Source organism: Hyperoodon ampullatus, assembly GCF_949752795.1.
Source record: "Hyperoodon ampullatus genome assembly, chromosome: 10".
In the NCBI taxonomy this organism is placed as follows: domain Eukaryota; kingdom Metazoa; phylum Chordata; class Mammalia; order Artiodactyla; family Ziphiidae; genus Hyperoodon; species Hyperoodon ampullatus.
The window spans coordinates 15456713-15470207 of NC_136923.1; positions in this window are offsets into that span (position 1 = coordinate 15456713).

Below are 13495 nucleotides of genomic sequence, written 5' to 3' on the forward strand. Positions count from 1 at the left end.
ACCTGTTCCACGGAGGGAGCCATCACTGAAGATGACTATAGTATAGTATGAATTAGGTGTGATAGACCAGGAGGAACCTAGAAAAGTCTGTTTCTTAAAATTCCTCTTTGTGTCCCAGCAAACATTTGTGTACCAAATATTTGCTCTTTTTCACCTTCCTGTGAATTCCCTTCCTTTCCTTTTATTTTATTTTTTTCATTTTTGCATGTTTAATTTTCAGGTTAACAGGATGAACACCATGAATGTAATTAAAAATAGGTTATGTTGTTTTCTTGTATAGACTGATGCTAATGCAAATATGGGGCTTTAGCTCACATTAGTTGCCTTCTTTACTGCAGGGCTGAATTGTTCAGGTGAATAAAACCATCTTAAGATGAAATTTTGGGGGGTGAAGAACTTATAAATTTTATGATAGATTAGCCATTTCGCTGTCCTATTTTTTTTTAAACATCTTTATTGGAGTATAATTGCTTTACCATGGTGTGTTAGTTTCTGCTTTATAACAAAGTGAATCAGTTATACATATACATATATACCCATATACTTCCCTCTTTTGTCTCCCTCCCTCTCACCCTCCCTATCCCACCCCTCTAGGTGGTCAAAAAGCACCGAGATGATCCCCCTGTGCTATGCGGCTACTTCCCACTACCTATCTATTTTACGTTTAGTAGTGTATATATGTCCATACCACTCTCTCACTTTGTCCCAGCTTACCCTTCCCCCTCCCCGTATCCTCAAGTCCATTCTCTAGTAGGTCTGTGTCTTTATTCCCATCTTGCCCCTAGGTTCTTCATGACCTTTCTTTTTTTTTTTAGATTCCACATATATGTGTTAGCATACGGTATTTGTTTTTCTCTTTCTGACTTCACTCTGTATGACAGACTCTAGGTCCATCCACCTCACTTCAAATAACTAAATTTTGTTTCCTTTTATGGCTGAGTAATATTCCATTGTATAGATGTGCGACAGCTTCTTTATCCATTCATCTGTTGATGGAACTTAGGTGTCTTCCATGTCCTGGCTATTGTAAATAGAGCTGCAATGAACATTGTGGTACATGACTCTTTTTGCATTACGGTTTTCTCAGGGTATATGCCCAGGAGTGGGATTGCTGGGTCATATGGTAGTTCTATTTTTAGTTTTTTAAGGAACCTCCATACTGTTCTCCATAAAGTCTGTATCATACATTCCCACCAACAAGGCAAGAGGGTTCCCTTTTCTCCACACCCTCTCCAGCATTTATTGTTTGTAGATTTTTTGATGATGGCCATTCTGACCAGTGTGAGATGATATCTCATTGTAGTTTTGATTTGCATTCCTCTAATAATTAATGATGTTGAGCATTCTTTTATGTGTTTGTTGGCAATCTGTATATCTTCTTTGGAGAAATATCTATTTAGGTCTTCTGCCCATTTTTGGATTGGGTTTTTTGTTTTTTTGATATTGAGCTGCGAGAGCTGCTTGTAAACTTTGGACATTAATCCTTTATCAGTTGCTTCATTTGCAAATCTTTTCTCCCATTCTGAGGGTATTCTTTTCGTCGTGTTTATGGTTTCCTTTGAGTGCAAAAGCTTTTAAGTTTCATTTGGTCCCATTTGTTTATTTTTGTTTTTATTTCCATTTCTCTAGAAGGTGGGTCAAAAAGGATCTTGCTTTGATTTATGTCATAGAGTGTTCTGCCTATGTTTTCCTCTAAGAGTTTTATAGTGTCTGGCCTTACATTTAGGTCTTTAATCCATTTGGAGTTTATTTTTGTGTATGGTGTTAGGGAGTGTTCTAATTTCATTCTTTTACATGTAGTTGTCCAGTTTTCCCAGCACCACTTATTGAAGAGGCTGTCTTTTCTCCACTGTATATTCTTGCCTCCTTTATCAAAGATAAACCCACGCACATATTGTCACCTTATCTCTGGGCTTTCTATCCTGTTCCATTGATCTATATTTCTGTTTTTGTGCCAGTACCATACTGTAGCTTTGTAGTACAGTCTGAAGTCAGGGAGCCTGATTCCTCCAGCTCCGTTTTTCTTTCTCAAGATTGCTTTAGCTATTCAGGGTCTTTTGTGTTTCCATACAAATTGTGAAATTTTTTTGTTCTAGTTCTGTGAAAAATGCCAGTGGTACTTTGATAGGGATTGCATGGAATCTGTAGATTGCTTTGGGTAGTAGAGTCATTTTCACAATGTTGATTCTTCCAATCCAAGAACATGGTATATCTCTCAATCTGTTTGTATCATCTTTAATTTCTTCATCAGTGTCTTATAATTTTCTGCATTTCTGGTCTTTTGTCTCCTTAGGTAGGTTTATTCCTAGATATTTTATTCTTTTTGTTGCAATAGTAAATGGGAGTGTTTTCGTAATTTTACTTTCATATGTTTCATCATTAGTGTATAGGAATGAAAGAGATTTCTGTGCATTAATTTTGTATTGTGCTACTTTACCAAATTCATTGATTAGCTCTAGTAGTTTTCTGGTAGCATCTTTAGGATTCTCTGTGTACAGTATCATGTCATCTGCAAACAGTGACAGCTTACTTCTTCTTTTCTGATTTGGATTCATTTTATTTCTTTTTCTTCTCAGATTGCTGTGGCTAAAACTTCCAAAACTATGTTGAATAATAGTGGTGAGAGTGGGCAACCTTGCCTTTTTCCTGATCTTAGTGGAAATGGTTTCAGTTTTTCACCATTGAGGACGATGTTGGCTGTGGGTTTGTCATATATGACCTTTATTATGTTGAAGTAAGTTCCCTCTATGCCTACTTTCTGGAGGGTTTTTATCATAAATGCGTGTTGAATTTTGTCAAAAGCTTTCTCTGCATCTATTGAGATGATGATATGGTTTTTCTCCTTCAATTTGTTAATATGGTGTATCACATTGATTGATTTGCTTATATTGAAGAATCCTTGCATTTGTGGGATAAACCCCACTTGATCATGCTGTATGATCCTTTTAATGTGCTGTTGGATTCTGTTTGCTAGTATTTTGTTGAGGATTTTTGCATCTATGTTCATCAGTGATATTGGCCTGTAGTTTTCTTTTTTTGTGATGTCTTTGTCTGGCTTTGGTATCAGTGTAATGGTGGCCTCATATAATGAGTTTGGGAATGTTCCTCCCTCTGCTATATTTTGGAAGAGATTGAGAAGGATACATGTTAGCTCTTCCCTAAATGTTTGATAGAATTCGCCTGTGAAGCCATCTTGTCCTGGGCTTTTGTTTGTTGGAAGATTTTTAATCACAGTTTCAATATCAGTGCTTGTGATTGGTCTGTTCATATGTTCTAGTTCTTCCTGGTTCAGTCTCAGAAGGTTGTGCATTTCTAAGAATTTGTCCATTTCTTCCAGGTTGTCCATTTTATTGGCATATAGTTGCTTGTAATAATCTCTCATGATCCTTTGTATTTCTGCAGTGTCAGTTGTTACCTCTCCTTTTTCATTTCTAGTTCTATTGATTTCAGTGTTTTCCCTTTTTTTCTTCATGAGTCTGGCTAATGGTTTATCAAATTTGTTTATCTTCTCAAGGAACCAGCTTTTAGTTTTATTGATCTTTGCTCATTTGCTTAATTTCTTTTTCATTTATTTCTGATCTGATCTTTATGATTTCTTTCCTTCTGCTAACTTTGGGGTTGTTTTGTTCTCTTTCTCTAATTTCTTTAGGTGTAAGGTTAGGTTGTTTATTTGAGATGTTTCTTGTTTCTTAAGGTACGATTGTATTGCTATAACCTTCCCTCTTAGAGCTGCTTTTTCTGCATCCCATAGGTTTTGGGTTGTCGTGTTTTCATTGTCATTTGTTTCTAGGTATTTTTTAATTTCCTCTTTGATTTCTTCAGTGACTTCTTGGTTATTAAGTAGTATATTGTTTAGCCTCCATGTGTTTGTATTTTTTACAGATTGTTTCCTGTAATTGATATCTAGTCTCATAGTGTTGTGGTCGGAAAAGATACTTGATACGATTTCAATTTTCTTAAGTTTACCAAGGCTTGATTTGTGTCCCAAAATATGATCTATCCTGGAGAATGTTCCATGAGCACTTGAGAAGAATGTGTATTCTGTTATTTTTGGATGGAATGTCTATAAATATCAATTAAGTCGATCTTGTTTAATGTATAATTTAAAGCTTGTGTTTCCTTATTTATTTTCATTTTGGATGATCTGTCCATTGGTGAAAGTGGAGTGTTAAAGTCCCCTACTATTTTTGTGTTACTGTCGATATCCCCTTTTATGGCTGTTAGTATTTGCATTATGTATTGAGGTGTTCCTATGTTGGGTGAAAAAATATTTACAATTGTTATATCTTCTTCTTGGATTGATCCCTTGATCATGATGTAGTGTCCTTCCTTGTCTCTTGTAATAGTCTTTATTTATAGTCAATCTTCTCTGATGTGAGAATTGCTACTCCAGCTTTCTTTTGATTTCCATTTGCATGGAATATCTTTTTCCATCCCCTCACTTTCAGCCTGTATGTGTCCCTAGGTCTGAAGTTTGTCTCTTGTAGACAGCACATATAGAGGTCTTTTTTTTTTCCATTCAACCTGTCTATGTCTTTTGGTTGGAGCATTTAATCCATTTACATTTAAGTTAATTATCGATATGTATGTTCCTATTACCATTTTCTTAATTGTTTTGGGTTTATTATTGTAGGTCTTTTCCTTCTCTTGTGTTTCCTGCCTAGAGAAGTTCCTTTAGCATTTGTTGTAAAGCTGGTTTGGTGGTGATGAATTCTCCTAGCTTTTGCTTGTCTGTAAAGCTTTTAGTTTCTCCATGAATCTGAATGAGATCCTTGCTGGGTAGCGTAATCTTGGTTGTAGGTTTTTCTCTTTCATCACTTTAAATATGTCCTGCCACTCCCTTCTGGCTTGCAGAGGTTCTACTGAAAGATCAGCTGTTAACCTTATGGGGATTCCCTTGTGTGTTACTTGTTATTTTTCCCTTGCTGGTTTTAATATTTGTTCTTTGTATTTAATTTTTGATAGTTGATTAATATGTGTCTTGGCATGTTTCTCCTTGGATTTATCCTGTATGGGACTCTCTGTGCTTCCTGGACTTGATTAACTATTTCCTTTCCCATATTAGGGAAGTTTTCACTGTAATCTCTTCAAATATTTTTTCAGTCTTTTTCTTTTTCTCTTCTTCTTCTGGGACCCCTATAATTCGAACGTTGGTGCATTTAATGTTGTCCTAGAGGTCTCTGAGACTGTCCTCAATTCTTTTCATTCTTTTTTCTTTATTCTGCTCTGCAGTAGTTATTTCCACTATGTTATCTTCCGGGTCACTTATCCGTTCTTCTGACTCAGTTATTTTGCTATTGATTACTTCTAGATAATTTTTAATTTCATTTATTGTGTTGTTCATCACTGTTTGTTTGCTCTGTAGTTATTCTAGGTCCTTGTTAAGTGTTTCCTGTATTTTCTCTATTCTATTTCCAAGAGTTTGGATCATCTTTACTCTCATTATTCTGAATTATTTTTCAGGTATACTGCCTATTTCCTTTTCATTTGTTAGGCCTGGTGGGTTTTTGCCTTGCTCCTTCCTCTGCTGTGTGTTTCTCTGTCTTCTCATTTTGCTTAACTTACTGTGTTTGGGGTCTCCTTTTCACAGGCTGCAGGTTCATAGTTTCCGTTGTTTTTGGTGTCTGCCCCCAGTGGCTAAGGTTGGTTCAGTGGGTTGTGTAGGCTTCCTGGTGGAGGGGACTAGTGCCTGTGTTCTGGTGGATGAGGCTGGATCTTGTCCTTCTGGTGGTAGGTTCACGTCTGGTGATGTGTTTTGGGGTGTTTGTGAGCTTATTATGAGTTTAGGCAGCCTCTCCGCTAATGGATGGGCTTGTGTTCCTGTCTTGCTAGTAGTTTGGCATGGGGTGTCCAGCAGTGTAGCTTGCTGGTCGTTGAGTGGAGCTGGGTCTTGGCGTTGAGATGGAGACCTCACCTTTGATATTACATGGAGCTGGGAGGTCTCTTGTGGACCAGTGTCCTGAACTTGGCTCTGCCGCCTCAGAGGCAGAGCCCTGACACCTGGCTGGAGCACCAAGAGCCTGTCATGCACACGGCTCAGAATAAAAGGGAGAAAAAAAGAAAGAAACAAAGAAGAAGATAAAATAAAGTAAAATAAAGTTATTAAAATAAAAAATAATTATTAAAAAAAATTTTTTACATCTTTATTGGAGTATAATTGCTTTACCATGGTATGTTAGTTTCTGCTTTATAACAAAGTGAGTCAGTTATACATATACATATGCTCCAATATCTCTTCCCTCTTGCATCTTCCTCCCTCCCACCCTCCCTATCCCACCCCTCTAGGTGGTCACAAAGCACCCAGCTGATCTCCGTGTGCTATGTGGCTGCTTCCCACTAGCTATCTACTTTACGTTTGGTAGTGTATATATGTCCATGCCACTCTCTCACTTTGTCACAGCTTACCCTTCCCCCTCCCCAAATCCTCAAGTCCATTCTCTAGTAGGTCTGTGTCTTTATTCCTGTCTTACTCTGAGGTTTTTCATGACAATTTTTTTTCTTAAATTCCATATATATGTGTTAGCATACGGTATTTGTCTTTCTCTTTCTGACTTACTTTACTCTGTATGACAGACTCTAGGTCCATCCACCTCATTACAAATAGCTTAATTTTGTTTCTTTTTATGGCTGAGTAATATTCCATTGTATATATGTGCCACATATTCTTTATCCATTCATCCGATGATGGACACTTAGGTTGTTTCCATCTCCGGGCTATTGTAAATAGAGCTGAAATGAACATTTTGGTACATGACTCTTTTTGAATTACAGTTTTCTCAGGGTATATGCCCAGTAGTGGGATTGCTGGGTCATCTGGTAGTTCTATTTGTAGTTTTTTAAGGAACCTCCATACTGTTCTCCATAGTGGCTGTACCAATTCACATTTCCACTAGCAGTGCAAGAGTGCTCCCTTTTCTCCACACCCTCTCCAGCATTTATTGTTTCTAGATTTTTTGATGATGGCCATTCTGACTGGTGTGAGATGATATCTCATTGTAGTTTTGATTTGTATTTCTCTAATGATTAATGATGTTGAACATTCTTTCATGTGTTTGTTGGCAGTCTGTATATCTTCTTTGGAGAAATGTCTATTTAGGTCTTCTGCCCATTTTTGGATTGGGTTTTTTGTTTTTTTTGTGATTGAGCTGCATGAGCTGGTTGTAAATTTTGGAGATTAATCCTTTGTTGGTTGCTTCATTTGCAAATAAAATTTTTTTTTAATATTTAAAAAAAGAGAAAGAAAGAAAGAGAGCAACCAAACCAAAAAACAAATCCACCAATGAAAACAAGTGCTAAAAAGTATACTAAAAAAAAAAAAAAAAAAACCCAAACAACAAAAAACGGATAGACAGAACCCTAGGACAAATGGTAAAAGCAAAGCTATAGACAAAATCACACATACACACTCAGAAAAAGATTAAAAGGGAAAAAAAATATATATATATATATACACATACACATATATATGTAATTGCTCCCAAAGTCCACTTCCTCAATTTGGGATGATTCGTTGTCTATTCAGGTATTCCACAGATGCAGGGTACATCAAGTTGATTGTGGAGATTCAATCCGCTGCTCCTGAGGCTGCTGAGAGAGATTTCCCTTCTCTTTGTTCGCAGAGATCCCGGGGCTCAGCTTTGTTCGCACAGATCCCGGGGCTCAGCTTTGGGTTTAGACCCGCCTCTGCGTGTAGGTCCCCTGAGGGCGTCTGTACTTTGCTCAGACAGGACGGGGTTAAAGGAGCAGCTGATTCGGGAGCTCTGGCTCCCTCAGGCCGGCGGGGAGGGAGGGGTACGGATGCGGGGCGGGGCTGCGGCGGCAGAGGCCGGCGTGACGTTGCAACAGCCTGAGGTGCGCCGTGCGTTCTCCCAGGGAAGTTGTCCCTGGATCACGGGACCCTGGCAGTGGCGGGCTGCACAGGCTCTCGGGAGGGGAGGTGTGGACCTGTGCTCGCTCACAGGCTTCTTGGTGGCGGCAGCAGAGGCCTTAGCGTCTCATGCCCGTCTCTGGGGTCCGCGCTGATAGCCGGGGCTCACGCCCGTGAGCTCCTTTAGGAGCTCCTTTAGGCGCCGCTCTTAATCCCCTCTCCTCGCGCACCAGAAAACAAAGAGGGAAGAAAAAGTCTCTTGCCTGTTCGACAGCTCCAGACCTTTTCCCGGACTCCCTCCCGGCCAGCTGTGGCGCACTAGCCCCCTTCCGGCTGTGTTCACGCCGCCAGTCCTCTCCCTGCGATCCGACAGAAGCCCGAGCCTCAGCTCCCAGCCCCCGCCCGCCCCGGCGTGTGAGCAGACAAGCCTCTCAGTCTGGTGAGTGCCGGTCGGCCCCAATCCTCTGTGTGGAAATCTCTCTGCTTTGCCCTCCGCACCGCTGTTGCTGAGCTCTCCTCCGCGGCTCCGAAGCTTTCCCCCTCCGCCGCCCGCAGTCTCCGCTCGCGAAGCAGCTTCTAGTGTGTGGAAACCTTTCCTCCTTCACGGCTCCCTCCCACTGGTGCAGGCCCCGTCCCTAATTTTTTGTCTCTGTTTTTTCTTCTTTTGCCCTACCCAGGTACGTGGGGGAGTTTCTTGCCTTTTGGGAGGTCTGAGGTTTTCTGCCAGCGTTCAGTAGGTGTTCTGTGGGAGTTTTTCCACATGTAGATATATTTCTTATGTATTTGTGGGGAGGAAGGTGATCTCCGCGTGTTACTCTTCCGCCATCTTGAAGCTAACTCCCCTTCCCTTTTAAGTCCTAGACCCCTACCCGCTTTTCCGTAATCCAGGATGAGATGTATACTTCCTTTTACTTCACTGTCTTTGGAATCTCTCATTTTATGTGGATTCCTTGTAACTTCAAAATTATATTTTGGGGCTTCCCTGGTGGCGCAGTGGTTGGGAGTCCGCCTGCCGATGCAGGGGACACGGGTTCGTGGCCTGGTCTGGGAAGATCCCACGTGCCGCGGAGCGGCTGGGCCCGTGAGCCATAGCTGCTGAGCCTGTGCGTCCGGAGCCTGTGCTCCACAATGGGAGAGGCCACAACAGTGAGAGGCCCGTGTACCGCAAAAAAAAAAAAAAAAATTAAATTTTATTTTGTCCTGTTAATCTGTATCATGTCAGTTTAATTATTATGCCAGCCAGAAGAACTGGGAAGGGTAGAGGAAAATTTTCCCTCCCTGATAAACTGTTGAGGGGATTAATTTAGGTAATATATTTGAAGCATTTAATGAATGTTTGGCATGTATTAGGCATGCAATAAAATTAACTAGTAATATTGATAGAAGTAAAAACAAAGCAAATTTAAGACAAGAATGGCTAGGTGTTACAATCAGCAGTATATTGCCATATTGATGTTATAAGATTTTGTTTGTGAGTGCTTTATATTCATTTCATTTAGGAATTACAGCCTGTCTCCCTTTGAAATGACCTTAGACAAATTACCAAAAAAAAAAAAAAAAAAAAAAAAAACTAAGGGAGCATAGAGTCAATATGAATAAAATCACATTTAATTAACATTTCCCCCCCTTACCTAGTCCAGTGCTTTGCACATAGTTCACATACAAGTAATCCTTAATGAATAAATAAATAGTGGAATGGAAAGATGAGTGGAAGTATGCATGCATAAATGAAAAGCATTCTGGATCATCTGAAAGATGCAGGAAGATTATATTTTCAACATCAGACTTAAGCAGGTTGCCACATTTCAGCAATAGTTCTAAAGGGAAGGAAAAGTAGGACAAAAAAGAGAAATATTTAGGTATCTGCTTTTACTTCTTTCCTAAGGGAAAGAAAACATTTTCCCCCCTGACATTAAGTGTGAGCAGAATTTCCTCTGTAGCTTGTGCTACAAAGGAAAAAGATTCTAGTCTCTCCTGGTTTTGCCACTATCTAGCCATATGAGCTTAATCTCCCTAGAACTTTGTATTCCTCAGTTGTAAAATGAAGGAGTAGAACAAGTGTACTGACAAAGTTCCTTTTACTTTCAAATTTTTGTAATTTAGATAACGGAGTTTATTTAAAGCCACTGCATAAAGGAGCAGGCGGGGATTAGTTTATGAAAATGCAAGCTTAATAAGTCAAATCTATTCTACTGTAGTGGGATATAACTTCTGATTCTGAGATCCTGGCCACTGTTAATCACAAAGGATCATTCACTCCTTGATCAGCTGGAGGGAGTGGAACTCAGACTTGATACGAACAGACTGACTTTAAATCTCAGTGCTTGCTACTTACTAGCTGTGGCCAGATGATCTCTCTGTTCCTCTTTATCCTCATTTTGTAGTAAGTAGTAATAAATAGTATATACTTTCTAAGCTTGATAGAGGGGTTGAATGAGTTACTGTAATATGTGTAGTAGGAGTGTGGCACAGTAAGCACCAACAAATGTCAACTATTAATATTGAAGCTCGGAGTTGGTTAGAGGAGTTTTCTAGAAGATGAATGGACAGCTGATTTGTCTCTGTAAGTCTACCCTACTAGACACAAGTCCTTTGATGGCAAAAGCAATGCTTTTATTTATTCTTCAGCACTAGTTGACAACCAATACTTGTTAAGCTACATCTATGTCCCAGGCACTGTATAAGCATAGACAATGCATTAAAGAGCAAAATTTATACATGGACCATACCCTCAAAGAGCTTGAGTGTGACAGAAATTAACAAAACCATCCAAGTAAATGCTTAATTTCATTAATTTACTTAATTTGTTTTTGTTGTATAGTTACATGACTAATTATAACCAATTTTATGCTTATAAATATTTAAGAAAAACATAATAAAACAAATTTTTTAACAAGGATAGATATGTTACTTGATACAGTTCATTGTTTTGCCTTCTGCCTTCATATTTAGTCTAAGAAAGCCAACCTGGTCTACATCTTTTAAAACAGCCTTGTGAACCTCTCTGACATACTGAAGCTGAGGTTTTTATTCATTCAAACACCACTATTCAGCACTGTTCTTAATACTGGGGATGCTTCAATGAACATAAAAGATCCCTATTCTCAAGAAATTTATATTCTACTTTGGAGAGACGGACAATTCCCTAGAAAATAAATGAATACATAAATAAATAGAACTATCTTATAGTGAAAAGTGCTTTGCAGGAAATTAAAAACTGGGTAAGTGATAATATGATAGCATATGCCTTGGTGATGGTATTAGGTTGAGTGATTAAGAAAAAGCCTCTTGAAGGAAGTGACATTTGAGCTGAAAGCTGATTGATGAGAAGGAGCTTTTCATGGCAGGCACTCATGGAGGAAGAGAATCCCAGGCAGAGGCAGTGATTAATGCAAAGGTCCAGAAATGAGAACTTAGCATGTTGGAGGAACAGAAAACTCAGTGAGGCTGGAATGCAGTGAGTAAGCAGGAGAAAAGAGCTTACAGCAGAAAGAGGAAGAATACAAATCATCTAGGACTTTGTAAGATAAAATAGGGAGTTGAATTTTATTCTAGATGAAATGGATAGCTATTGGAAATTTTTAAGCAGGGGAAGGGCTCTCTGATATGTAATTTAGGAAGAACTTTCTAAAATTTAAGATGATTGTAAAGATTATAAAAGGGCAAAAAAAAACCCCAAAGCATTAAGAAGTTGTGTCAGTGCTTCATACACCAGACAATGGTGGTTGCCATGGAGATTTTAAAAATAGAAAGAGTTAGGGCTTATTTTAAAGGTAAGGTCCAGAGGAACTCCTGATACATTGGATGTAGTAGGTAAGGAAAAGAAAACAAACAAACATAATTTTGAGAATTTTGGCTTGGGAAATGAGACAGAAGGTGGTGTTATCTAATCAGGTGAAGACTTACTGGAATAAGAGAAGGTTGAGTATATCAACCAGATGTTGACAAACTTTCTCTAAAGGACCAGATAGTAAGCATTTTAGTATTTGAAGACTATACAGCCTCTGTTGCAACTACTCAAATCTACCACTGCAGTGTGAAATAAGCTATAGACAAAATGTGTTAAAAAAAAATATTATGTGGTTGTGCTCCAATCAAATTTTACTTAACAAAATTATGTGGAGGATCAGATTTTAGTTGTAGTTTGCCAACAGATGGTGTAGACAAAAAATTTTGTCCAGGTCCTATTAAGTTTAAAATGTGTCTCAGACATCCAAATGAAAGTACCAAGTTGGATATTTACTACTGGAGTTCTGAGGAGAGGTCAAGACTTCAGGTTGAGATTTGGGATTTTTCAGCATTTAGAATGTGTTGAATTTGAGCCACAATGTTGAGTGTACAGACAAAGAAAAAAGGAGACTCAGGATAATGTATTGAAACACTCCAATATTTGGCCTTTTGAGGTAAAAAAGGAGCAATCAGAGAGACAGGAGGAAAAATCATCATAATTTAGTGTCAATGAAGCAGAGAAGAAGTGATTTCCAGAAGTCATGTGTAGCCAACCATGTTGAAAGTTGCTAGAAGATTAAGTTAAGGCTAAAAATGAGGCTATTTGATTTAGCAATGTGGAGGATATTTTGAGGACTAATAGTTGAATTTCTGTGAAATGTGAGAAGTGGACATAGAAATAAAAGACAATTGTTTTACAAAGTTTGTCTGGGTAGGGAAGTAGAAAATTTGGGTCACAGTGAAATATGAGCTAAAGTGATGGCTTTTCATTTAAGAATGAATGATGATAGAACATGTTTATTAGTTGTTGGGAATGAGTCATTGGAGAGGGAAGAACCAAGGTAGGCAGAAGAAAAAGAGAATACATGTAAGAATTCAATGCTGCAACAAGGAAAGATGGGCTCAAATCCTCAACACAAGGGGGTGAGGACTGACTTTGTCTCAGAATCTGGAGATTTTGGATAAGTCACTTCTCTTCCTTCTTTTGGAAACCTTATTTAATAGTTAGTGGTGTTCTAGAGCCCATTTGAAACAGCTAGAGAGCACCAGTGTAAGATATCCAGGAATTTTAACTTTTGATAACTTGAAATTGGCCATGCTGTGAGTATTTACTACAGAGTAATAAGCAAATCCTACAAATCAAGACCTTTTTTTTTTAAAAGAATGTGAGAGCGTTGGACTGTTAGTCCCCTGACCTTCGTATCTGGAGACCATTACAGGGATTCCTTTGAGATGTCTTAATACTGAAGTAAACCATGTCAAAATCCCGCTATTCTAACCATTGTGGGCTATTGCTAGAAACCGGTACAGAAAGAAACTCTGAAACCAGCATATGAACTAGGACTCAAAGCACTGACTCTTCATAGTTAACTGGAGTGTTTTCAATATAAAGGGGACCTTGAACCTTAAAAAAAATCTGAACTATGAAAATCTGTCTGGAATAAGGTTTAATCAGATGCCTACTCTTACGACAGTTTTATTCTTACTCAGTGCCTGGATTTTTGACTTACAATTGGCCCATGGAATCAAGGTTCCCTTCTTGTGTTGTTCAAATATGCCACTTCCCATTGGCTACTGATGCAGACCTTTTCCCTGACCCTAACTCCATTTGGCTTCCCAAGCAAGTTTGGGCAGTCGGCTCATCTTTTCTCAGTAGTGATCCCTGTTATTATCTCTGTT